The sequence below is a fragment of the Pectinophora gossypiella genome, chromosome 29 (assembly GCF_024362695.1).
Source record: "Pectinophora gossypiella chromosome 29, ilPecGoss1.1, whole genome shotgun sequence".
NCBI lineage: Eukaryota > Metazoa > Arthropoda > Insecta > Lepidoptera > Gelechiidae > Pectinophora > Pectinophora gossypiella.
The window spans coordinates 5,731,160-5,754,832 of record NC_065432.1 but is presented as its reverse complement, the minus strand read 5'-3'; the positions used below and the strand labels follow the sequence as shown (position 1 = coordinate 5,754,832).

Genomic DNA, 23,673 nt, shown 5'->3' with positions numbered 1-23,673 from the left:
AATCCCTTCATTTTTTCTACTTCACTCGAAACTCACGGATTCAAAACCCCACACCAAGCGTGGTTTGACCCCCAATTATATTCTAATCAAGGGGCAGACATAAAAAATCACAAAAGAACCCCCTTGGACAGGGAAAACGCTGACCGATCGACTGCTTTGACCGGTGACAAGTATAAACCACAGCAGAGTAGCAACTAACAATGTTGTCTACCTAGCATTGATATGGAGGAGCTCGGTGGCGCAGCGGTAAACGCGCTCGGTCTGCGATTGTTTAAGCTAAGCAACTTTCGCAAAGGCTGGTCATAGGATGGGTGACCACAAAAAAAAAATTCATCTCGAGCTCCTCGGTGCTTCGGAAGGCACGTTATGCCGTTGGTCCCGGCTGCATTAGCAGTCGTTAATAACCATCAATCCGCACAAGGCCCGCGTGGTGGTTTAAGGCCCGATCTCCCTATCCATCCATAGGGAAGACCCGTGCCCAAGCAGTGGGGACGTTAATGGACTGATGATGATGATGATGTCTTATGTGTTTGTTTCATTCGAATTGGTTTTTTACTGTAATGGCTGAATGTAAAACTGTAAAAAAAAACCTAACTGACTACTTAAATAAAATATCATCTAAAGGTTATGCCTGGAAGAAGTTTCTACCTTAGCAATATGGCCGCGTTTTGGTTGTTATAATAGTATTCCTGTGTTATAATGTTCCATTTATGCAATAAATAATTGTGTATTGTATTGTATTTTATCATTCAGTTAACATACTGGTTGTATATCTATGTGAGGTTTCAATTAACAGCGGTTACGATATCTTTTATTTATGGAAGTTTTGCGAGAGACATTATTGGTTTTATGATTTATACAGCTGTATCTTCACGGTAGATCTTTAGGGATGTGAGCAGGGATGTTATTAACACGTAATAGGACAGGAAACCTTAATGTACATATATTATATTCACGTCTTTAATCTCTTTTGGGGGTAGGTAGGAAGCGTGGGTACCTACTTAGTTCATCTTGCAATCAATCCCACTGCTGGACACAGTCCTCCCCTCAATCAACCGGAGGGGGTATAGAGCATACTCCACCACACTGCTCCACTGCGGGTTGGTGGAGGTGTTTGGGCTAGTAGCCCGGGACCCGGCTTAGCGTGCCTTACGAAGCACGGAATCTTCTTACTTTTCGGACAATCAGGTGATTCAAGCCTAGAATGTCCTTATCAAACAAAGGACAGTCTCACAAAGTGATTTCGGCAATGTCCCCATCGGGAATCGAACCCGGACTTCCAGATCGTGAGCCCAACGCTCTAGCCACTAGACCACGGAGGCTGTGAATGTACATATGAGGCAATTTTGAAACTCATACGTGTATGTCCCATATGTGGGTCACAAGGGAAAATGGGAAAAACTGAGGGGAGGTTTTTCAGATTGTTTTTTTTTTTAGCCATATTGTGTCTATATAGATAAATTAAGAAGTAAGACGATCCGTGCTTCGGAAGGCACGTTAAGCCGTTGGTCCCGGTTACTACTTCCTGTGTAAGTACGTAGTCGTTATAAATGAGCCATGTCAGGGGCCTTTGGCGGCTCAATAGTAACCCTGACACCAGGGTTGATGAGGTTGGTAATTCGCCTCACAACCCACACGATAGAAGAAGAAGAAGAAGTAGATAAATTTTAATTTGTTCATCGAGAAATAAGATTACACGAGAAGGGTCGATATACAGGGTGTTAGCGACATCGTAACGAATACTGAGTGGGACACCCTGTATAATTTTCGGTTACACAGTGAACGTGTTGACTACTTGGCCTGGCCTGTGCTGGATTCGAACGCCATAGAGGCAGCCAATCAGCTCGCGACACCAAACACTTCAGGTCCCCGATACCGACCCCGCCGGCGTGGTCGACGATTTCCCTCATTCCGCGCTTATCGCTATCGACCCACTAGGGTCGATTAATTCTTTCAAATATTTTTCCTCTCAGACGACACGCCCTGAGCCGAGGTTCGCGCCCAACTGGGCACCCTCAGGCCTGTTGTCTTAAACGTTGAACCGGGTGAGAGCCTTCAGCGCTCCCCATTTGTCCGGCCAAGTAGTTAATGCCATCTGCGGCAAATCTACAATAAGTCACGTCAAAAAAAAAAAGCTGGATTCGAACCTGCGACCTCAAAGTGAGAGGCAAGCGTTCTACCAACTGAGCTACCACGGCTTCGTCGAGTCGAGTAGTATAAATAGGGCAACGTTGTGTCTGTACGGCCACGAGCATTAATATGTATACACTTTGGTACCATGTCACATTAACTTTTTTGACAAATTGAACTGTAAGTCTCACTAAATGTCAAATATGTTAGTGCGACAGAGTCCTAAAGCGGGTACGGTTGCTCATGACTGTTCACTTGCCTATACGCGGTCTTAAAGCTCAACAGAAATTTCATCACGAAATCGAACATCATAAATACTTTATCCCTGCTACCGCCATCTGGTCAAAAACGAGGAAAAATGACATAGGGGGTGAGCAGGGGACGGATAATTAGACAAGTCTGGACTTTGTCACCAGCCGGAGGGGAATGTATAGTCATGAGCAATATAATGTACCCACTTTAGGACTCTGTCGCACTAACATTATTTGATATTTAGTGAGACTTACAGTTCAATTTGTCAAAAAAGTTAAACTGACATGGTACCAAAGTGTATAATTCCCGGCAAACTTCTTGAGCATCGAGTGTCGTAGTGGGGGAAAGTTCGCGCACGTACACTTCCGTGCAAAAAAAATGAACTTTTGATTATTTTCTTAACTTCATTAAAAAAACAATTATTATATTATTTAATTTTGTAAATAAAACTAAACTTATATTATTATAGTTTATTAAAACTTATAATTATTATATTTAATATAAAAAAAAGTAATCGACAGGTAAGTATAATATTCCTTCCATGAGGTTGAAACTAGCAATACCAGAGCTTTTGCTAGGTTTTGGATCTGTAGACATAGACCTCGTGCTAGTAACTAATTCTTAAACTTAAACAAATGAGCAATAAAAAAAAAAAACTAACAAAAGAGCAATAACAAAAACGTGACAGTTTCACTGCAAGTGTATTCGGGAGTCAAAGGGACGAAGACAGGGTGCGCGGGGGAAGTATCGACTGATCTACCAATAGCCGATCGATGCGGGACTCACCCGCCCCCGCGCCCCGTACCGCACCACCAAAGAGATCTAAAATTCGGTTGTGCGCAGTCAAGGTCGATGCTCAAGAAGTTTGCCGGGACCTATATACTGTTAATGCTCGTGACCGAACATTGCAATCAAATGAGGTATTTTTTACGATTTTGTAAAATGGGTTGTTAAATGACGAACGTTCCTCGAAAACAATTATAGATGGCGCTGTACTGATTTTCCTTCGTTTAACCTAATATAATATACATAAACTGCCTATATACGTCCCACTGCTGGGCACAGGCCTCCCCTCAATCAACCGGAGGGGGCATGGAGCATACTCCACCACGCTGCTCCACTGCGGGTTGGTGGAGGTGTTTTTACGGCTAATAGCCGGGACCAACGGCTTAACGTGCCCTCCGAAGCACGGAATCATCTTACTTTTTCGGACAATCAGGTGATTCAAGCCTGAAAAGTCCTTACCAAACAAAGGACAGTCTCACAAAGTGATTTCGACAATGTCCCCATCGGGAATCGAACCCGGACCTCCAGATCGTGAGCCTAACGCTCTAACCACTAGACCACGGAGGCTGTCAAACAATATAATATAATCTACCTATATAGTGAGGAGCTCGGTGGCGCAGCGGTAAACGCGCTCGGTCTGCGATTGTTGAAGTTAAGCAACTTTCGCAAAGGCCGGTCATAGGATGGGTCACCACAAAAAAAAAGTTTTCATCTCGAGGACCGTGCTTCGGAAGGCACGTTAAGCCGTTGGTCCCGGCTGCATTAGCAGTCGTTAATAACCATCAATGGCACTGGGCCCGCGTGGTGGCTTAAGGCCCGATCTCCCTATCCATCCATAGGGAAGGCCCGTGCCCAAGCAGTGGGGACGTTAGTGGGCTGATGATGATGAATATAATCTATTCTGTTGGAAACATAAGATTGTATGCTGACTACACTTTTGTGTCTCTCTAGGAGAGAGGCATCATAGACTGAAAAAATCTTGCAGCTTCTTTTCCCCGGCTATACAGGTTGTGAGAAGCTGCAGTAGTTTTAGGCGGATGAGACTTTCGTTATGTAAACATTGACGATTCAAAGTGTAACTATGTTACCTACTGAATAAAGATATTTTTGAATTTTTATTTGGTGAGGAACCTTAAAAATGGCTGTCCGAATGCCATAACCCGGCACATTCCGAAAGTAATTAAGCCGAAAATCTGGAAAAGGGTGAAAGGTATAAATTGTTCTCGAAACGTCGACGGTAATTGACATTCCGACCCGAGTGGTGTGGTGCGGTATGCGCTGGGGTTAATATAGACTTTAGAGCCATTATGGATTTCTGCAGACTCCACCACCATGTGGGAATGATGCAAAGGAGAGAGAGAGACAGAGTGACAGGTGTGCTGTTATGTTATAATTTAATACTTTTTTAAAGAATTTTGATTTTTTTTTAATACTACATACATACATAAACTCATGTTTATTTCCCACCTTTTTTTTGACGAGACTTATAGTAGACATGGCTCAATAGTAACCCTGACACCACGGTTGATGAGATTGGTAATTCACCTCACAACCCACACGATAGAAGAAGATCGGGTTTTTACCTACATAAATTATACAAAAATAATTATTGCTTGATATTTAGATCACATTATGTATAGAATTATTTGCTTTAAATTATTTTTTTTTATATTTTTTTGACGTGACTTATTGTAGATTTGGCATTAACTACTTGGCCGGACAAATGGGGAGCGCTGAGGACTCTCACCCGGTACAACGTTTAAGACAACAGGCCTGAGGGTGCCCAGTTGGGCGCGAACCTCGGCTCAGGGCGTCGCCTGAGAGGAAAAATATTTGAAAGAAATCGACCCTAGTGGGTCGTTAGCGATAAGCGCTTATTGAGGGAAATCGTCGACCACGCCGGCGGGGTCGGTATCGGGGTAATCTTATTTCCCATCGGGGTAAGCAGAGACTATAGAATTCCATTTGCTTCGATCCTGACACACTTCTCTTGTTTCCTCCACATTCATCAATCGCTGCATACATGCACGCCGGTTCAGAGTAGATCGCACTGAACCTTTTCTAAGGACATCTCCAATTTGTTCAATGTACGTCCTTCTAGGTCTTCTGGTGCTCCAAAAAATCTAGAAATAGAAATGTTTTATTGCTACCATGTGTTCGTACAAGTTGTGGTGTTATAAAAATACAGAAGTAAGTATTATAGTATCAACATGGACCCGGTAAGGGCACTGCAACTGGTAGAGAGGACAACATACTTAATTATTAGTCAGCGGTACAATTTGTATTTATCATACTATATTTTAACAATATTATTGCACTTATATTTTAAGTATTGTTTTATATGTTTACTATGATTTAATTTATCTTCTTCTTAGACCCTGCGCAGACGACAGACTATCCGTGACGCACTTTTTAGTCTGTGAAAATATAACCTATGGAATTATATGCAGTAACGCACACGACGCGCAAAAAGTCCGGCGCGTTACTGCATATAATTGCATAGGTTATATTTTCACAGACTAAAAAGTGCGTCACGGATAGTCTGTCGTCTGCGCAGGGCCTTAACATAACATAACATAACAAATACTTTATTGCACAAACAGGAAAAAACAAAAGAGAAATAGAATTAGTACAATAGGCGGCCTTATTGCTATGTAGCAATCTCCCCTATCACCATAAGGTTCATCATATCCAGCTTACGACATCGTATCAACAGTGGCTGCAAGTTGTCTTTGATTACTTGTGGCTCTGCCCACCCCGTTAGGGATTACGGGCGTGAGTTTATGTATGTATGTATGTATTTAATTTATAAAATGTTAGAAATCTACCCTTTCACTACTTTTAAAAGAAAAGAAACATGATGGAAAAAGGTAATCTGTCTCGCTCTTACGTATAAGTTATAATATATCTCACCCTTTCTTGCTTTAGGGTTACCTCGTTTAACAAGTCAAAAGGAAGATTAATGAATACTTAATAAGATTCAAAATTAAAATCAAACAATGCCCTGTGAAGGGGAAGAAAAAAGCCCTTCGAAAAGCTTTGAAAAAGCAAGTACTAAAACCTTTTTTTTTTAAATAACATATCAGCATCACGCCTGTATCCTAAAGGGGTAGGCAGATATCTATAATACATACTCCCCGCCAGTTATGTTCAAGTCCCATGTAATAGAGGGCGAGCCTATTGCCATTCATCATCATCATCATCATCAGCCCATTAACGTCCCCACTGCTGGGGCACGGGCCTTCCCTATGGATGGATAGGGAGATCGGGCCTTAAACCACCACGCGGGCCCAGTGCGGATTGATGGTTATTAACGACTGCTAATGCAGCCGGGACCATCGGCTACACGTGCCTGAAACACAGAGGAGCTCGAGATGAAAACTTTTTTTTTGTGGTCACCCATCCTATGACCGGCCTTTGCGAAAGTTGCTTAACTTCAACAATCGCAGACCGAGCGCGTTTACCGCTGCGCCACCGAGCTCCTCGTAAAAAAATAAAAGGTGATAACACATATAAGCTCACGACAACATCCCAATTGGGGTAGGCATAGGTACATCCGTCGCAAGATGAACTAAGTACCCGCACCTCACCGACTTTCTGAAAGCTTTTTGTGGTTTTTAGGGAGATGATGGCCCCGATTCCTGCAGACACCTAATTTTACTTTAAGTTATACCTGTCATTTTCTTATCCGCCGAAAAGGGACTGATGATTGACAGCTTTTAATTTTAGGAAGAATGATTAAATGAATGAATAACCCGGGCGAGTCAAAAAGGTATCTCGCTGGTATGCAAACCGTTTGACGTGTGCTGTCAACATAATTCTGTCGAGTTATTGGCCGATGTAAAATTTTTAGACGGTTGTTTTAGATTTGTGCTTAAAATTGACGTGTGTTCCATAAATTTTATGCTTGTCGATTACCCGTCCCTTTCCTTTAAGGCGGATAAGAAAATGACAGATATAACTTAAAATAAAATTAGATGGTGTTTACAGGAATTAGCACCGATGATGACTTATCTTCTAAATAATATTTTTCCAAATATTACAAACTAACTTACATAATATCTCTCCTATTTCCCATCGGGGTAGGCAGACACCACAGAATTCCACTTACTCTTCTTATCGTGTGGGTTGTGAGGTGGAATACCAACCTCACCAACCCTGGTGTCAGGGTTATTACTGAGCCGCCAAAAGCCCCTGACATGGCTCATGTAACCGGGACTCTTTTGAAGCACGGATCATTTTACTTTCGGACAATCAGGTAATCAGCCTGTAATGTCCTAACCAAACTACTAAAATTCAACTTCACAAGACAAGTTTCACTAAAAATACGTTTTTTTTTATTTATTCATGTTTGGGACCAGAGACTCTTCCATCTGTGCTTCAGAGGGCATGGTAAGCAGTTGGTGTCGGCTACTACTTACTTAAGTACTTTGTCGTTACATGAGCCATGTCAGGGACCTTTAACGGCTCAATAATAACCCTGACACCAGTTGATGGGGTTGGTCATTAACCTCACCGCCCACACGAGAGAAGATTACTTCAAATTATTTTCTCTTACAAATATCATCCACATACATAATATCACGCCTATTTCCCATTGGGCTGGGCAGAGATCACGGAATCCTATTTTTACTATTAATTAAACTTTTGTTTTCACTTGTAAAGAGTAGATAGTTATAAATTTAACTCAGCAAGTAACCTATTGTTAACCCTATACCTGCTTCTGCCTACCCCACAAAGCCCTTATGCCTCACTAATCCCCACAAAACCACCTAAGCCGTAACGCGATATGAATTGGAAAGGAAAATATTACGTTTGTCTGTACGTCCGCTCTCCTGTGTTTGTACAGGCTAATTGGAACGCGTCGTCGCCTGCGGGTGTACTGCAGGGGTGGGATGGGACAGTGAAAGGATAATATCGATAATATTCATTTCTACGTGGTAGCTCAGCTGGTAGAACGCTTGCCTCTCACTTTGAGGTCGCAGGTTCGAATCCAGCACAGACCTAAACCAATGATTATCGAATTTGTTTTGGAATTCTTGTTTGGATCATAAATGATTATCACGTGCTCAGCGGTGAAGGAAAACATCGTGAGAAATGCATTTTCGGAGGTATGTGACCTAACCTGTATTGGGATGGTTTGCCTTCACGGGTCGGAAGGTCAGACAGGCAGTCGCTTCTGGAAAAAAACAGGACCTGTCAAAACTTCAGGTTAGGTAAGCGGACCCTGGGAAAATGGGTTAATGCTAGGGGGATCTTCTTCTTCTATCTTGTGGGTAGCGAGGCGGATTACCATCCCCGTTCGCGGGTTGGAAGGTCAGACAGGCAGTTTGACTGCCTAATATCAGTTCCCAGACAGATAATCACATGCATTCATATCTTCTAGATAATCACTGCGTTGTAATTACGTGATCGCAGGCATTTCTCTGCTTGCAGATTTCTATCCCGGGCATTGTGGGTGACTAGTTGATTTTTCGTGAAATGTGTTTGCTATGTTTGTACAGGCACCTAGTTTATTTTGCTATCTATTGTTGCTGTACGACCAACATATACCGAAGTCTATCTGTGGAAACCTATAATTGGCTCTTTTGTGATTTATATTTATGTTTATACTATTTGATGTAGCTGTTGGTTTTCCTATAAATAAATAAATAAATCACTAATCTGATTGAAATGATGCTGATTTCAGAGGGGTTGAAATGGCCACATGAAAGCAATTCATCTAAGATAGCAATATTGCTATTTGACATTTGTTAGCATTGCGCACTTACTTTTATACGCGCAAATGTCAAATTTAAATATTGCTTTGTTAGATAAATTGCTTCGATGTGGCCTTTTTACCCCTGATCTTTTTTTTTAACCCGCGACGCAAAAACGACGGGGTGTTATAAGTCTGACGTGTCTGTGTGTGTGTAAATGTGTATGTGTCTGTCTGTGGCATCGTAGCTCCCAAACGGATGATCCGATTTTAATGCGGTTTTTTTGTTTGAAAGGTATATCAGTCGAGAGTGTTCTTAGCTCTATGTTTGGTGGAAATCGGTTGAGGTCATCAAGGTCATCAGGTCGTTTGTTAAGTGTGATAGGAATGTTACACGCTCAGTTTGCTTGCAAACATATGTGGGATAAGTTATTTTTTGCTTTTTATAAGGTTTAGAATTTTTAACTTTTTGTCATAATAATTGAGTACCTACTTTTTTGGTCGGAGGTTTTTTTAAATTTTTTAATTATTTTCTTTTATCGATACCCTTAAAACATAACAATTCCATCCCTAACTTGTTTAAATATTAACTACAGTGACAGGGGTCGATTGTAGCGGTCTCCTTTGTTCCCCACGAAGGTGGGTTGGGGAGGTTAGTGGGGGGAGGAACAGACCAGATGTTTGTTTTATATCAACAACTATGCTTTGTGTTGTGTTAAGGTTTCGGCACGATGGGTGGTGCTGGAGTTCCGACGTGCCGACAGAGTAGTATAGGTCCCGGCAAACTTCTTGAGCATCGACCTTGACTGCGCACAACCGAATTTTAGATCTCTTTGGTGGTGCGGTACGGGGCGCGGGGGCGGGTGAGTCCCGCATCGACCGGCTATTGGTAGATCAGTCGATACTTCCCCCGCGCACCCTGTCTTCGTCCCTTTGACTCCCGAATACACTTGCGTGCAGTGAAACTGTCACGTTTTTGTTATTGCTCTTTTGTTAGTGTTTTTTTTGTTATTGCTACAATCTTCTAAAACATATTTTTACAAATATGGGTTGGAACTTGTATAATATCTCTCCTATTTCCCATTGGGGTAGGCAGACACCACATAATTCCACTTACTCTTCTTATCGTGTGGGTTGTGAGGTGAATTACCAACCTCATCAACCCTGGTGTGTGTTACTATTGAGTCGCCAAAGGCCCCTGACATGGCTCAAGTAACGACTACTTATTTACATCAGTAAGTAGTAACCGGGACCAACGGCTTAACAAATTCAAATTCAAAAATATCTTTATTCAGTAGGTAACATAGTTACACTTTGAATCGTCAATTTTTACATAACGAACGTCTCATCCGCCTAAAACTACTGCCGTAAAAACACCTCCACCAACCCGCAGTGGAGCAGCGTGGTGGAATAGGCTCCATACCCACTCCGGTTGATTGAGGGGAGGCCTGTGCCCAGCAGTGGGACGTATATAGGCTGTTTATGTATGCATGTATGTATTTTATTATCTTAAGTTATAAGAAGAAACTATATTTTATGGCGTTATAAATAAATTTCAGGACTGACCATTGAACTTGGCACCCATTTAGATCTCACTTCTTTTGTCGTTGAAATCAACAACCAAGGCATAAGTATCATAATATTAAACTTGGCTCTCATTTCACATTTATGTTTTTGATGGGATATTAGTCGATAGATTAGCTTGGACTAATATTCACCACTTGTCTGCAATGACAAGTGGTTTTTAACCCTCAAAGGGATAAGAATAAAGACCCCCTGATCTCGGAGACGGTCTAATTAGTTTGTTTCCTTCGCGATTGCGCAAGTTTCAATTGGTTGGCAAATTCCATGTTATTTTTAATTAAGACTTCTAATTTCAGGGCTGCTCGTTCCATTATCAAAAATAAATAGATTAATTAATTAATTAAGTTATAATTACACATAAATATGTGGGATAGGGCATGATGGAAAGAATTATATTTTGTTCAACACTTTTTTATTAAAAAACGTTTTATTAATTTAGCAATCAGCCTCCGTGCGCGTTAGGCTCAAGATCTGGAGGTCCGGGTTCGATTCCCGATGGGGACATTGTCGAAATCACTTTGTGAGACTGTCCATTGTTTGGTAAGGACTTTTCAGGCTTGAATCACCTGATTGTCCGAAAAAGTAAGATGATTCCGTGCTTCGGAAGGCACGTTAAGCCGTTGGTCCCGGCTATTAGCCGTAAAAACACCTCCACCAACCCGCAGCGGAGCAGCGTGGTGGAGTATGCTCCATACCCCCTCCGGTTGATTGAGGGGAGGCCTGTGCCCAGAAGTGGGACGTATATAGACAGTTTATGTATTATAATTCAGCAAGTAAGTAAGTAAGTAAAATGTTTATTTTTCATAAAAAAATACAGAAAATGTTACAATAAAAACCCCACAAAACCAATTCCTCGGTTTGTCTGTGGGAGTGGAGTTCGCTCAGTTATTATGTTTTAAAATACTTACAGTTAACTTATAGCTAAGAGATCTTTTGCATAAGGTGTTCAAATAAAGATTTACTAAATTTAAGTAAGTACATATTCCCACTTTTTTATTTTTTTTTTCTTACATTGACCAATTTGGAGATGTCCTTAGAAAAGGTTCAGTACGATCTACTCTGAACCGGCGTGCGTGTATGAAGCGATTGATGAATGTGGAGGAAACAAGAGAAGTGTGTCAGGATCGAAGCAAATGGAATTCTATAGTCTCTGCTTACCCCGGTGGGAAATAGACGTGGGTTTGTGTACGTATATGTTAAACATAAACAGCGTATATACGTCCCACTGCTGGGCACAGGCCTCCCCACAATCAACCGAAGTGGGTATGGAGCATACTCCACCACGCTGCTCCGCTGCGGGTTAGTGGAGATATTTTTACGGCTAATACCCGAAATCAACGGCTTAACATGCCCTCCGAAACACGGAATCAATTTATTATCTCAGACAATCAGGTGATTCAATGGTTTCAATGTCAATTATTACATTTCTCCTCACCTTATGGTTGTCTGGAAGAAATCGCTTTAAGCGATAAGGCCGCCATTTGCCATGTACCTAGTTAAGAGTGTTTTTGTAATTATTTATTTTTATTTTGGTGCAATAAAGTATAATTCAAATTCAAATTCAAAAATATCTTTATTCAGTAGGTAACATAGTTACACTTTGAATCGTCAATTTTTACATAACGAACGTCTCATCCGCCTAAAACTACTGCAGCTTCTCACAACCTGTATAGCCGGGGAAAAGAACATATATTTTGTATTTGTCAAGCCTGCAAAGTCCTTACCTAACAAGTGACAGTCTAACAATGTCCCCATCGGGAATCGAACCCGGACCAGATCGTGAGCCTAACGCTCTAACCACTAGACCACTGAGGCTGTTACAGAAAATCTAGTAGTAAAATGTTAGTAGAATAGAATAGAATAGAATAGAATAGAATAGAAATCATAGTAAGTACTTATAATTACCTATTTCGGACGGTGCACCCCTAAAGAATAAGTTTTTAATTAAATATTTAAATTCATGCTACATCCCGCGATAGCGGAGCGACGAAGCCGACGAAACGCGGATATAGCGCGACTGACAACTCTTGATACTTCAAATCCTTCTTCTATCGTGTGGGTGAAACCAACCTCATCAACCCCGGTGTCAGCGTTACTATTGAGCCGCCAATGGCCCCTGACATGGCTCATGTTACGACTACTTACTTACATAAGTAAGTAGTAACCGGGACCAACGGCTTAACGTGCCTTCCGAAGCACGGATCATCTTACTTTTTCGACAATTTGTAATGTCCTAACCAAACTAAGGATCACAAAGTTGTCATACCTTTCCAAAGATACTTTTTCTAGCAGCGTTTAGTTTTTGGGACACTTCTGATTACCAGTCTATCCATATTTATTTATTTATTTTTATTTTGTTTACGGTTTGAACGACATAGTATATTTTTTTTTGTCATGACACAATACATAACAACATAATAATACACAATTATACATAACATTATTTAATTACATTACATTATTGTGTAAATCGACAGAGGGATTATGTCCTCTAACATGATGGACTAATGTTATGGGCGATAGGCTGATCCATTATCACCATAAGGTTCATCATATCCAGCTTACGACATCGTATCAACAGTGGCTGCAAGTAGTCTTTCATTACTTGTGGCTCTGCCCACCCCATTAGGGATTACGGGCGTGAGTTTATGTATGTATTGTGTACATAATTATATTTTCCGCAAATAACATTATAGTTAATGGCCGGAAAATCAAGTATCAAGTGGTCGCAGTCCTCGTACAATTCAGAAGTCAAATTGTTCAACGGCGCGATATCTTGTCACTTGCTCCCCTACAAGATATTACACAGAATATTATCTTATATTTTATCTTTATCTCAATGGTATTTCTTTATTTATCTTCATATTCAAATTCAAATTCAAAAATATCTTTATTCAATAGGTAACATAGTTATACTTTGAATCGTCAATTTTTACATAACGAACGTCTCATCCGCCTGAAACTACTGCAGCTTCTCACAACCTGTATAGCCGGGGAAAAGAAGCTGCAAGAAAAACCTCGGCACAGGGCCTTAGACGTTCTATAAAAAATTAAATAAACATAAAATATTGTTATACAAATGAGTAATTTAGCTGCCTAATACCAGTTTTCAGACAGTTAATCCCATGCATTCATAATATCTTCTAAATAATCACTAACTTTATAATAACCTTTTTTGTAAAGTTTCTGTTTAACTACTGTCTTAAAACAGTTGAAAGGCAAATTATGTTATCTACATATTAGTGGTGTATTTTATTTTAATTCTTTTTTTAAAACTTTTTTTTGTGGTCACCCATCCTATGACCGGCCTTTGCGAAAGTTGCTTAACTTCAACAATCGCAGACGCGTTTACCGCTGCGCCACCGAGCTCCTATATAATAATATATTAAATATAGAAATATAGAATATAGAAATATATTAAATATACATATGACACGGCACGCGTCATAAAACTTGGATTTCTGTCCGATAGAGTCCCATAAACTCAATTCTGTGAATTAGGCATTATCCACACCGAGCGAACTACACTGAATGTACCAACAATTAGTTTTTTAACACATAAGCTCATAACTATATCTCAACATTGTGACAACGACGTGACTTATTGTAGATTCGCCGCAGATGGCATTAACTACTTGGCCGGACAAATGGGGAGCGCTGAAGGCTCTCACCCGGTACAACGTTTAAGACAACAGGCCTGAGGCCCAGTTGGGCGCGAACCTCGGCTCAGGGCGTCGTCTGAGAGGAAAAATATTTGAAAGAATTAATCGACCCTAGTGGGTCGATAGCGATAAGCGGTGAATGAGGGAAATCGTCAACCACGTCGGCGGGGTCGGTATCGGGGTCCTGAAGTGTTTGGTGTCGCGAGCTGATTGGCTGCCACTATGGCCTATTACCCACCGGGGTAAGCAGAGAGTATGGAATTCCATTTGCTTCGATGCTGACACACTTCTCTTGCGTCTTTCATACTCTTCTATTCTTTTATTATTCTCGACAATTTATTATAATATTTTTAATATTTATTTTCGTTTACGTATTTAAATTTTTTATTGTTCTTAAAGTTTTATTTTGATCAGAATAATAATGGGTGGAAGATGTAATTGTGTCTGAGAGGAAAAATATTTGAAAGAATTAATCGACCCTAGTGGGTCGCGATAAGCGCTGATTGGGGGAAGCATGATTCATACGGTGTGAGTCTATCCTATATTAACCACTTCACGCAAAGGGCTATACCATTAATTCATGGTGCGCCCGAAAGTGCCAGTAAGTCACGCGCAGAGTTTTAAGGTGTCACCAGCCAAGATTCGAGAGTTATGGTATGATTTAAGTATTAGGGTTCGCTTGAATGGATTTCGTTTGCTGTATAATTTCGTGAGAGAATCCGTGACGCCGAGTAAAAAAAAAAACAAAAAAATAGGAAAATAAAAAACAAAAAAATAAGTAAATGAGTATATATTATTTATTATTATTTTTTTTTTTGTTATTTTAGTATCATTATGTTTATTGCACCAGCCCGTGCAATCTTCTTTCACCCTAAGGTTGCCTGGCAGAAATTGCTGTTTAGCAATAAGGCCGCCTATTGTGCTTATGTTTTATTCGTATATTTATGTCCTTTGTTTTGTTGTTGTGCAATAAAGTGTTATTGATTGATTGATTGAAAAAAAAGAAGTGGAGAAAATAGGAAGGGTTCACATAATATTTTATTGTTTGTAGGTTCTCTAGATCTTCAAGTAGTGGCAAAAAGTTGTAGAGCTGATTTAGCTTAATTTATTGCTATCTATTGTCGCCGAAAATTATACAGGCTGTTTGTGACATCGTAACGAATACTGAGGGGGATGATTCGGATCATGATTCTGAGTAAATATCAAGTGGAATTTTCCGTCGCAAAATTCCATGTTTTTTTTTTAATATTTTCAATTGTATACTTTTGCAATGGAAAATTCCACTTGATATTAACTCAGAATAATGAGCTGAACCATCTCTCTCAGTATTCGTTACGATGTCACTTACACCCCATACAAGTACATACAGGTAGCCATACAAGTAGGTATGAGTGTTAGTGACACCGCAACTAATACTGAGGGGGATGATCAGACCATGATTCTGAGTTGATATTAAGTAGAATTTAATGTCGGAAAATTCATTAAATTTTTTGTGAGATTTATTATTATTTTCCGTTCCATACTTTTGCGACGAAAAATTCCACTTGATATCAACTCAGAATCATGGCCTGAATCGTCCCTCAAAGTTTTCGTTACGATGTCTCTAACACCCTGTAGGTATATATTATGTAAACTAAGTGATACCTACACGTTTTATATGTAACCCGGGGTAATCTATAATATTGGCTTTCTTGTTACTTAAAATATGACTTTTTTTTGTCGTCACTTATTGTAGATTTCCCGCAGATGGCATTAACTACTTGGCCGGACAAATGGGGAGCGCTGAAGGCTCTCACCCGGTACGACGTTTAAGAAGTGAAGTTATATTCTTATATAACTTCACTTCTATGTATACTATATAAGCTGTTGATTCATCATCATCAATTTAAGAGCCACGCTCTTGTCGGTGTAGCATTTTCCATTCCAGTCTATCAAAGGCCAATTCCTTGACTTCCCTATAAGACACGACGTTAACCTTTTCTTTAATCTGTTCCATGTAAGCTCTTCTTGGTCTTCCCCTTCCTCTCTTTCCTTCTAGCTTTCCTTCTATGATGTTTTTAATGAATTCGTCGTGTCTTATTAGGTGTCCAATCATCTTGCCTCTTCTGTCCTCAATAATTCTCAGTATTTGTCTCTTTTCCCTTACTCTTACTAGCACTTCCTCATTTGTAACCCTTTCTGTCCAACTTATTCTTTCCATCCTCCTCCAACACCACATTTCAAAGGCCTCGAGTCTCTCTCTGTCCTTCTGTGTCAGTGTCCAAGTTTCACATCCATAGAGGGCTATACTCCATACGAAGGTTTTGACACATCTTTTTCTGATAGATTTGGCAATCTTAGCCTTGAATATGCACCCTTTGTTATGGAAAGCTTGTTTTGCCATTGCTATTCTGGTTTTAACGTCTAAAGTACATCTTGAGTCATTCGTTATTATGCTGCCTAGATACTTAAAGTTCTTTACATTTTCAATCGGGATATTATTTAACTTAATTATTTGGCTGTCTATTTTTGGAGTTTTGGAAATTGTTAGAATTTTGGTTTTACACATATTAATTTTAAGGTCGTATTTTACAAAAACTGTGTTCATTGTGTTAAGTAGGGTTTCTAGGTCTTCTTTATTACTGGCCAGTGCCGCAATATCGTCTACAAATCTGATACTAATTATATTCTGTCCATTTATTGTTATTCCCTGTTGATTACCTGATAATAAATAAATTAGGTACAACAGAATGCCAGCAATGTATTTAGAACGTAATAACTGTCAGCATGCGTCTAGCTGCACGCTCTGCGTTTCGTAACGAGATGGGCAGAATAGATCACATATTTAGCATTTGATACACACGACTGTTAAGAATAATGAACAGGATAATTCTCACGGTGCTAATGAACACCAGTAGAACGGCCTCCGTGGTCCAGTGGTTGAGCGTTGAGCTCAGGATCCGGAGGTCCCGGGTTCGGATACCGGTGGGGACATATCACAAAAATCACTTTGTGATCCCTAGTTTGGTCAGGGCATTACAGGCTGATCACCTGATTGTCCGAAAGTAAGATGATCCGTGCTTCGGAAGGCATGTCTCGTCATATTATGCTTAGGGATTGATCCCGAAAAATTAGACGGGATCCCGCGAGATCGGGATTGCATTCCTTAATTACATGCTACAAGTGTCAATATTTATTTCAAATGTATATTGATACAATGGTGCTAATTCCTGTAAACACCATCTAATTTTATTTTAAGTTATATCTGTCATTTTCTCATCCGCCGAAAAGGAAAGGGACGGGTAATCGACAAGCATAAAATTTATGGAACACACGTCAATTTTAAGCACAAATCTAAAACAACCGTCTAAAAATTTTACATTGGCCAATAACCCGACAGAATTAAGTTGACAGCACACCGCATTTACAATATGAGGAGCTCGGTGGCGCAGCGGTAAACGCGCTCGCGCGATTGTTGAAGTTAAGTAACTTTAGCAAAGGCCGGTCATAGGGATGGGTGACCCAAAAAAAGTTATCAAATCAAAAATCAAATCAAATATACTTTATTGCACAGAACTAAAAATTCAACAATCAGACAAAACACATGAATACAGTACAATTTGGGCGGCCTTATTGCTCTAGAGCAATTTCTTCCAGGCAACCAACAAAAGGAAACAAACATTTATAGCTTGGATGCGGGATGGTGCAACAGAAAAAAATAAAATAAAAAAAAAATAAAAAATAAATAAAAATAAATAAATACCTAAAAGTTAATATAATAAATACTCTATACTATACGTACATATATTAATAAATACTCAATATAATGTAATCCATATATACTAAAAATATACCTAACCATAATTTAGTTATCATCTCGAGGTCCTCCGTTCTTCGGAAGGGACGTTAAGCCGTTGGTCCCGGCTGCATTAGTAGTCGTTAATAACCATGATGGTTTAAGGCCCGATCTCCCTATCCATCCATATCTATTCATTTCATGTTTGTGATGTAACTAGTTGTTAAGTGCAATAAAGTACCTATATTATTATATTATTCATCCATAGGAAAGGCCCGTGCCCCAGCAGTGGGGACGTTAATGGGCTGATGATGATGATGATGACAATATCGCGCGGCGCCTAAATGTAGGGCGCCACGTCAGCATAATGTTATGTTCGGATGTGTCCCGTACACTTGTATTTTTTTGATAAACGTAATTTACAAGTACTCGTGAGTAACTTGTAGCTTGTGAACTTGTAGACTTGTAAGTTTTGATAAACACTGCACTGTGTCGCGCGACGGTCTGCTAAACACAATATAAATAGCTTCTACATTAGTCGTAGCTCATTAGAATGGACATTGCATCTGTCTGTATATTTGTTTTGTAAATCTATTTCGAATTGCTACCGATACGACGGACTTCCAATGCTACGTTCCCCAAATATAATACAGATGGCGCTGTTGAGATTTAACGTGATAAATCGGGTTTTTACCTACATAAATTACATAACATAAACAGCCTATATACGTCCCACTGAAAGAAAAAAAATACGTAAGACATGACTGTATGGGCATAGTTCCCTTTGCCTTACCCTTCGGGGAAAACCAAAACAAAAAAAAAATGTCTATGGCATATCCTAGATTAGTCTATGAGTGGTGTGACTTTTTTCACTTTCTCCCGTAATGGCGAACGGATTATAATAAGTGTATGGAACAATAATAAAATAAACTGTGTCAGAGCTGAATTGCAAAGCTTTTATTTCCATCCCACATACAGGGTGTTAGTGACATCGTAACGAAAACTTTGAGGGATGATTGAGACCATGATTCTGAGATGATATCAAGTGGAATTTTCCGTCGCAAAAGTATGGAACGGAAAATAATTTAAATAAGCTCTAAAATTTTCATGACTTCTCCGACAGGAAATTCCACTTGATATCGACTCAGAATCATGGTCTGAATCATTCCCTTCAGTATTCGTTACAGTGTCACTAACACCCATACCTACTTGTATGGGTACTGTATGTACTTGTATGGGGTGTAAGTGACATCGTAACGAATACTGAGAGGGATGATTCAGCTGATTATTCTGAGTTAATATCAAGTGGAATTTTCCATCACAAAAGTATAGAATTGAAAATAATTTAAAAAAACTAAAAAAATTACATGAATTTTGCGACGGAAAATTCCACTTGATATTAACTCAGAATAATCAGCTGAATCATCCCTCTCAGTATTCGTTACGATGTCACTAACACCCTGTATAATATGTCTGTTAACCATGAAATTAGAGGGTTAAAGGAAAATCTGTACAGCGCCATCTACACATATTGTTTTTGAGGAACGTAATCTGGAAAGTCGCTTATTAAACAACTTGATGACAGGAAGAGTAATCACTCGGCCATGATTAAGATATAATTTTAGACACTTAAATGAAAATGTATTTGATCCGTAGCCGGTAATGTTTCTGTGCAAACATACATAATTAATTAGCATAATAAATCTTATTAAGTAGGTACAGTCATGAGCAATATGTACCCAGTTTAGGACTCTGTCGCACTAACATATTTCACATTTAGTGAGGCTTACAGTTCAATTTGTCAAAAAAGTTAATGTGACATGGTACCAAAGTGTATGTCATATTAATGCTCGTGACCGTACCTACCTCAGAACCAGCGAGCGTGTATGAAATAGGGACTATCCTCCGGGATTATCGCTTCTATGCTGTTCTGGGAGCAAATAAAAAACATAGAACACGTTCAGCTGCTTGTCTTCCCGGGCATGTCGTAAAAACCGACAGAGGGATTGCGTCCTCTAACATGATGGACTAATGTTATGGGCGATAGGCTGATCCCTTATCACCATAAGGTTCATCATATCCATCTTAGGATTTCGTATCAACAGTGGCTGCAAGTTGTCTTTGATTACTTGTGGCTCTGCCCACCCCATTTGGGATTACGGGCGTGAGTTTATGTATGTATGTATTATCCTCCGGGTATAACGATCATGATTTGGACAATCAGGTTTTCGTGTGGGTTGTGAGTTGGAGTACCAACCTCATCAACCCTGGTGTCAGGGTTCCTATTGAGCCGCCAAAGGCCCCTGACTCTCTCTCTGACATGGCTCATGTAACGACTACTTACTTACATTAGTAAGTAGTAACCGGGACCAACGACTTAACGTGCCTTCCGAAGCACGGATCATCTTACTTTTTGGACAATCAGGTGATCAGCCTGTAATGTCCTAACCAAACTAGGGATCACAAAGTGTTTTTTTGGGTATGTCCCTACCGGGATTCGAACCCGGGACCTCCGGATCGTGAGCCCAACGCTCAACCACTGGACCACAGAGGCCGTTACTAATCTTTAGAAGCGATATTTTCCATCCAACCTAACGATTTATGCAAAACTTTTTTAAATACTTATTCAAAGATGTTCTTTTTATGTCTTCAAGTAAAAAAGTAAAAACATTTTAACGAAGTTTAGAATATTCATACCCTCATAAATATGCGATTGTGTTAAACAGACAATAGACAGAATTTGTCTGTTATCTTATTCAAATGGGATTAGTGGACTGTAGGCGAGAAAAAGACAGAAAATATCTTCGTTAGTAACCAGCCAAGGGAGAGTCGGACTCGCTCGAAGGGTTCCGCACCATTGACAAGGTAAACATCAACAGGTATTGATAACGAGTAGAAAATGGGCAAAAAAAATCGCGTTTGTTGTATAGGAGCCTCTCACTTTGAGGTCGCAGGTTCGAATCCGAATTTGTTTTCGAATTATCACTTGCTCAACGGTGAAGGAAAACATCGTGAGGTAACCCACATTCCCGAGAAATGCATTTCGGAGGTATGTGACCTAACCTGTATTGGGCTGGCAGTCGCTTTCGTAAAAAGTGGACTCCGTAATATTTTTTTTGACGTGACTTGTTGTAGATTTGCCGCAGATAGCATTAACTACTTGGCCAGACAAATGGGGAGCATAATCGACCCTAGTGGGTCGATAGTGATAAGCGCTGATTGATTGATTGATTGGTAGCCATACAAGCAGGTAAGGGTGTTAATGACACCGTAACGAATATTGAGAGGGATGATTCAGACCATGATTCTGAGTTGATATCATGTAGAATTTCGTGTCGGAATATTGATGAAAATTTTTGTGTTTTATTAAATTATTTTCAGTTCCATACTTTTACGACGGACAATTTCACTTGATATTAACTCAGAATCATTGTCTGCAAAATATAAACAACAGAACAACGTCCACAAAACACTCCATTACAAAAACAGAACCATTATAACACTGTCCTAACAGGAGAAAACATATTTTTTATTAACCCAATATCGTTACGGAAGCACCGTTTTGGGCTAAAAGCTTTAAGCGCAGATCGACAGGCTTTTAGTGCCATTAGGCCAGCGGCTAGACTAAATGGATGACCTAAAATAGTATAGTAGAGAATAGTAGAGAATGAGGAGCACGGTGGCGCAGCGGTAAACGCGCACGGTCTGTGATTGTTGAAGTCAAGCAACTTTCGCAAAGGCCGGTCATAGGATGGGTGACCACAAAAATAAAAGTTTTCATCTCGAGCTCCTCCGTGCTTCGGAAGGCACGTTAAGCCGTTGGTCCCGGCTGCATTAGCAGTCGTTAATAACCACCAATCCGCACTGGGCCCGCGTGGTGGTTTAAGGTCCGTTCTCCCTATCCATCCATAGGGAAGGCCCGTGCCCCAGCAGCAGTGGGGACGTTAATGGGCTGATGATGATAGTAGAGAATAAACCTCCCCGTGGTCTAGTGGAGCGGCTCATCTGGAGATCCGCGTTCGATTCCCGATAGTGACTCAGAATCAGAATCAGAATCATTTATTCAACGTAATTATCATAGATAAACTTGTTGAAGGTCAATGTAACATTTTTGAATTTACGTCATTTCGCAAGGTGTTATGGCTGAGGAGAAGAAATGACAAGAAACTGCAACAGCAACACATCTTTTAAATCAATGAGGGTAAGTACATTACAAGTTATTTAATAACTAGAGGGACACATTCAATACCAGACATTTTTATCATTTAGGTAATCATTAATCTTATAATAGGCTTTTTTACATAAAGTAAGCTTCACGTGAGCTTTAAATTTATTCTCTGACAAATTTAAAATATTATCTGGTATTTTATTGTAAAAACGTATACATAACCATACGTAATACATGACAATGTCGAAATCACTTTGTGAGACTTCCCTATGTTTGGTAAGGACATTGAAGACTTGAATAACGTGATGATTCCGTGCTTCGGAAGGCACGTTAAGCCGTTGGCCCCCTCCGGTTGATTGAGGAGAGGCTTGTGCCCAGCAGTGGGAAGCGTATAGGATGTTTATGTTGTTATGTTATGCATTGCGTCACTCCAACTGTCTCCTCTATGACCTCATCAACCCTGGTGTTAGAGCCGTTATTGAGCCGCCAAAGGCCCCTGACATGACTCACGTAACGACTACGTAATTACATCAGTAAGTAATAACCGGGACCAACAGCTTAACGTGCCTTCCGAAGCACGGATCATCTTACTTTCGAACAATCAGGTGATCAGCCTGTAATGTCCTAACCAAACTAGGGATCACAAAGTGATTTTTGTGATATGTCCCTCCTATGGGACCTCCGGATCGTGAGCCCATCGCTCAAACCACTGGACCACAGAGGCGTCCAAACATTTTTTTTTTGACGTGACTTATTGTACATTTGTCGCAGATTAACTATATGTAATTGTTTTAAGTTTACGCGGTTATTATCATAATTAAAACACATAAATATCGGGAGTCTCATATCCCCATTTAAACGCGGTAAGAACCCGTTATTATGTGTTTTAATTATGTGTTTTTATGTAATTGGTCAGAAAAGGCGTTCTAACGCTCAAACCATGAATTTATTAAAAACATCATAGAAGGAATTCTGGGTGACTTAAACTTATTCCTTTAAGTGATGAAGTGAAGCGCTTACACCACCCTCTAACACATTAATAATTCATCTCATCACAACCCCGGCTTGAGCCAATCCTGGGTCCTAATTAAGGTTCAAATGACGGCTTTAAATTCTAATTAACAGATACACCCACGCAGTAATTTGCTGTTCTCGAGAATATTCCCATTGTAAAAACTCTTTAATAATGTCCTTAGACACATACGTCTCACTTCATCATCATCAATTTAAGAGCCGCGTTCTTGTCGGTGCAGCATTTTCCATGTTACTTTTTTAGGGAAAAATAGGGCAGTGGTTTCCCTCTTGCTTCCCCGCAGTACTCTGTCTGACGCGAATGGGATGGCGCCCAGGGTAGTCTATTTCAAAGCCGTACTAGGACTCCTGTCCTCCGCCTCTGAATAGTACTGACAGTTACTGCTGCCCTCTGACAGCACACGTCTCACTTACTGGCACATATTTCACACATACACACACGCACGCTCACACACCCTCTGTTCCTGAACGAAATTGACACCATACTGCGAGCGGCGTTTTGTACTCTATCACACTTTTGACAATTTTGACATCTAGAAGTCTGCCGCCATCGGGGGTCCAACCGGCCTCGATTACTTCTTTGTTA

General features: G+C 40.1%; 1 protein-coding gene across 3 annotated transcripts in view; it reads left to right on the top strand.

Moving 5' to 3' along the window:
* The window catches only part of LOC126379455 (guanine nucleotide-binding protein-like 1), a 343,035-nt gene that overhangs the window by 61,072 nt on the left and 258,290 nt on the right, over positions 1 to 23,673 (top strand). Inside the window, exon 14 of one of the 3 annotated variants that reach the window (XR_007568336.1) lies at positions 3,519 to 3,601. The exons of 1 other annotated variant lie outside the window; for it this stretch is intronic. The gene's annotated coding sequence lies outside the window, so the exon portion shown is untranslated. Of the gene's footprint in view, positions 1 to 3,518; positions 3,734 to 23,673 lie in introns of those variants that run through there. One more of the 3 variants, XR_007568335.1, reaches the window with a different exon arrangement.